Source organism: Corvus moneduloides, chromosome 2 (genome assembly GCF_009650955.1).
Source record: "Corvus moneduloides isolate bCorMon1 chromosome 2, bCorMon1.pri, whole genome shotgun sequence".
In the NCBI taxonomy this organism is placed as follows: Eukaryota; Metazoa; Chordata; class Aves; order Passeriformes; family Corvidae; genus Corvus; species Corvus moneduloides.
Window position 1 is genome coordinate 25,753,590 of NC_045477.1, and position 4,957 is coordinate 25,758,546.

At 40.8% G+C, this 4,957-nt stretch overlaps 1 protein-coding gene across 9 annotated transcripts in view; it reads left to right on the forward strand.

Annotated features, from left to right (window-relative positions):
- ZBTB20 (zinc finger and BTB domain containing 20) overlaps window positions 1–4,957 on the forward strand; it is a 501,190-nt gene that overhangs the window by 468,129 nt on the left and 28,104 nt on the right. The gene's annotated exons all lie outside the window — the stretch shown is intronic.

Below are 4,957 nucleotides of genomic sequence, written 5' to 3' on the forward strand. Positions count from 1 at the left end.
AAATGGTGAGCATTCATTGTACCCTGGAAGCTGACCAGGCAACATTCAGTGGAAGAGTGGAAACTAATAGGTCGTAAGAAAAACTGTATCTACTAAGAAAAGGCATCCCCCTGTAGGTTTTACAGCTATGGGGTGTTAAGCTCAAGTGCTGGTGAGGTTAGGGCAAATTAATTACTGGTGGAGCTGCAGCAGTAGGTCCAGGCCCAGATGTTACACACACACACACTGTCACTGTCACATATTTTCTAGATCTCACATACTACTGTAAGAAAGTAAATCTGAAGTTTTGTCAGAAAGTCTTTGTGTACTTCACTGAAGCTGATTGCTGTAATCCCTTGTCTCTTGGTAAGTCAGAGGTATCACTAGCTGTGAGTACAGAAACATAAAGTTCAATGAGAAAATATTTAAAGAATACGCGTGGAACACAATGGAACACAACATCAGCACCTTTGTGTTTAAAACTGCAGCTGCTTTAGTACATTATGTATGGTCTATTGAGATAACATAGGTAACCATATTTGCCACTGAGCCAAAATGGCCTTTTCTAGCGTTACCAAGTTATGAGGCTTCAAAGCCAGGATATAAATGCATACTACATGGAGGAATTATCATGGGTTCAGGACTAAGTTTTGCTTGCTTTAGCCCTTGGCTCTTTCTGCTGTTGGAGAGAAATTCTAGTTTAGAGAAAGAGTAAATATTTCTTTCACCAAGCAGTGGCTTTGTTAACATCAGATCTTAAAATAAATGCTGGGTTTGTGATACATGGAGGAGAACCTGGAAAAATTGCCCTAAGTATGGGAGGAATGTAGGTCATGCCTCTCAGTTGTACGCAATAGATTTCAATTCCATGTGCATATATAAACTTTTAACTTCAATTTACCTGTATTTATCACTTAAATGAAAAACTCCTCTAGACATCTAAGGCAGACATGTATGTGTACACATACAAAAAGATCAACTTCTCAGGACTGGTACAAAATGTATAATTGCAAGGATCAAGAGTCCTGAATCCCAAGATTACCTTTATGTCTGTTTATATTCTCCATCTTTCTGTTGTGGATGAGTAGCTAAAATACTACACAGATAGTGTCGTTATTCAGAAGAATATCCCCTTCAGAACACAGTCAAATATATCTGCTTGCATCCTTGTTCTAAAAGCTAGAAAGTCTTTTTTACAAATAGCTTCACTGAGATTAGATACTTTATTTCCCCCACCCCCAGCTTGGTATTTATTTCCCCCACCACTGCACTAGGTTATTTGGAGTCAGATAAAGAATAGTGCTGGAAGACCTGTTCTAAAACATTCTTAGCTTCTACAGGTAATACCAGCTGAGGAAATTGATAGGCATCTCCAATCATGAATTAATATTTTATTGATGTGGGTCTGAGAATGCCCAAAATAATGAACTGTGGTGGCAAGGAAAAATTTGGGTAGATAAATCATTTCAAAATCCATTTAGGAGCTAAGTGGCTCCTCGAATGTCTGGGAGACTAATTTCGCCTTAACCAACAGAGAGCTAGGCTTCAGAAACCCCTCCTGAAAATAATCTTTATGTGTGCAGCCTCAGAGAAAGTCTGTCTGCTACCTTGTCTAGTGATGGACAGGATCATTACAAAAATAGAGGGGAGACAGCTGTTCCCACTGTCAGGGTGACTTTCCTTAGCCCTGTTAAAAGAAGCCAGGCAAAGTGGCTCTGGAAAAGATCCACAGAAAAATGGAGAGGTTTGGGAGATGCAAATGTTTGCATTAATCTTTTTGTTTGGAGCGCTCACAAGAGAAGTCATGGAAGAGTGTAATCATAAACCAGAATTCAGTAACTTAAAGGCCTCTATATCTCTGTATGTTTTTATGTTTCCAAAAACTACAGTCTGATGTAGCTTTCCATGTGACAGAAACAGACCTCTTTTTCTTCTTTCACATGGGTGCAAACATACAAGTGATTCATATTTTTCCATGTTCCCTGTAGACTCACTTAAATATATCCCACAATGTAATGGAAATACAGTGCTAGGATGCATGCAGTGTCTGCACTTTATAAGGCACTATTGCCTTTTCCTACATATCACACTGTGATAAATACTGGATTAAAGGATGCAAAAGATGTGCCAGGGGGATCATGTCAGGGCACCAACGTTGCTGCCTCCACACCTTTCTAATCTGGGCTACTCATGGTGACTGGATGAGGGGAAGTTGTATGAGGAGTGGCTGAGGTTACTTGCCTTGTTCAGTCTAGCAGATTTAGGGGAGACCTCGTTGTGACCTACAGCTTCCTCACAGGGGGAAGTGCAGGGGCAGGAACTGATCTCTGTTGTCCAGTGATAGGACATGAGGGAATGGCATGAACCTGTCTCAGGGTAGATTTAGGTTAGGTATTCAGAAAAGGTTCTTCACCCTTTGGTTGGGGTTGTTGGGCGCTGGAACAGGTTCCCCAGGGAAGTGGTCACAGCACCAAACCTGACAGAGTTGGAGAAGCTCTTGGACAACGCTCTCAGGCACATGGTGTGATTCTTGGGGTGCTGCTGTGCAGGACCAGGAGATGGTCTTTGATGATCCTTGTGAGTCCCTTCCAACTCAGGATTCTATGATTCCATGACCTCAGTGTCAGCACCAAGCATCCATTATGGTTAGGGTTCAAAGAGCTGCAGAGCCTACATCTCCAGAAACACAGGGGCTGGAAAAGGGGACCATGACCAGGGCACTGACATTGCTGCTTCTCCCATCCAACTCAGGATATGCTATGGTTCTATGATTCTAGTCATCCCATGTTGCTGTCTAATACCAGCCAAATACAAAATACAGAAGCAAAAGGAATTACGTGCACATTTAATTCACTGAGCAAAGTTTTCTCTGACTTGAAGATGAAGAATCATGGGAATAAAGAATCTACAGTGCTCGCTTAAGAAGCACAAAAATTTGCATACAAAAAAGAAAAACTAAAGTTTTGTGATTCTTTGGGGAGGAGAAATCCCAGGAAGGCTTTGAAGCTAAGATTAAAAAGCCACAACGCAGTGTATCTTAGAAACTATGCAGGCAAAAATTAAGGTGTTTTTATAGCATAATCTTAACAGGGTCTAGAGTGGAGGAGACCAATTTATTACAAACTCTGGGATATATATTGCCCTAAGCAAAAATGAGCTCTGTAAATACAGTCTGTCTCTTGTAAGTTAATCAAACGTTATTCTAACTGACATGCTATCATTTTCCACATCACATGTCAAGCATATTGGCCTGTCTACACACAACACAGCACTGTGTGTGGCAAAGCCATCAGGGAAGTAAGGACTTTGTGTTTTGAGCAAGTGTCTTTCACCAAGTAAGGACAAACTCCTCATGAGTGCAAGGAAGAGCAGCAAGTGGATTTCATTCATGGATGTCACCATCATACATGCAAACCATGAAATAAAAGGAAACAGAGACTTGGGGAGAAAAAAAAGTAGGCCTTTCACATCTAATCCATTTTAATTATCTCCTCTTAGAATTGAATATAAGTAGCATATGGTAATCTCACTATATAATGAGTGAGTTATATATTACCACCGGCATGTCATGGTCCCTGAAGAGTGACTCTTCAGGATTTAAAACAGTGCCAAACAGACTGTAAAAAGAAGGAAGCAGGATGTCTGTGGAGAGAAAAAAAGAAGGGAAATTGCAGAATAACCACAGGAAAATAATTTTCTCAGTCAGTGAAACACAGGATCATTTTGATTCTTACAGAGCTATGGTACCATCTCTATCCCTAAAAGCTTTGGGGATGATGAATTCCACACCTGAAATATACCACAAGTGATTCAGAAAGCAAATTAAAAAATGGGTTTGGATGGGGCAGTCAGGGTGTTGGTTGTTGTCTACATTACCAGTGCAGCAGCATATCATGAAAACATTGCTTGATACCATGAAATGTGAGACCATGCCTTATCTTCCAGAACTCTGAGCATGAGGAGGATTTAATAGTCTGAACAAACCAGTCATATGTGCTCAGCTAAGTATTTTTCCCAGTTCATCCTTGTAGTCACTGGTTTGTCTGAACATGATCAGAGTTCAATTATATGAGTTTCCATAATAAGTTTTACAACAGTCCTGGGCACACAAGGCAGTGTGGAAGATTACATAAGTATTTTATATCTCTAGTTTCCCTCATAAAGCATTTTACTTAACTGGGCAGTCAAATTATTCAAGTTTCTTGTGTCTTAGAATGGAAGTTCATCTGTTAGGTTGCCCTTTGCATGGTGCTGGCTGGCCTAAGCAATTCTGTGTCCTGAGGTTCCCTGTTCTGCTCTTTGTACATGCTTCAGCTATGACATTTGACCAGAAAAGGGAGCAACAAATGTAAACCTCTTATAAAGTGTTGGATTCTTCTGACAATCTCTATCACTCCTCTCCTGAGAAATTTAAAGCAATTTGACCAAAATGAGTCTGGCACAGGTCAGCTGGCACAGGTACCAGCTGTCTGCTAATCACTGGCTTTGTCCCTGTTTTTATTGCATGCTGGTAAGGAAATGGAGGCACCAAAAGGTGAAGTAGCATGTCTGAGACCTTCCTGTCTAGAAATGAGCATGAGGGGCTAGACGGGAGCACAGACAGGAGAGGCTGTGCCATTGAAACTGGGTATGGATGCCAGGACCTTTTAACTCTAGTCCTGTCTTTGTCAGTGCCTCCTGTGTGACCTTGAAGAAATCACCTGAGCTCTTTTTTACTGTATATGCATAGGGAATACCTCCAACCCCCTTTGTAAAGCATTTTGAAACCTCTGGTTGCAAAAAAATGTTGTGTGTCAAAACACATTGATTAACAGACTTATTTTTTGTTAGCCAGAGCGCCTCTCCAAAGGCCCCCACGAGACTTACATTAGTTTATTGCAAAGAGTTCTACCGAACTGGTTTAATTTTATGATTTTTCTTTTTTTTTTTTGTCTGTTCCTCTCTGTGTCTCTCTCTCTCTCTCATTGGTAATGGGCAG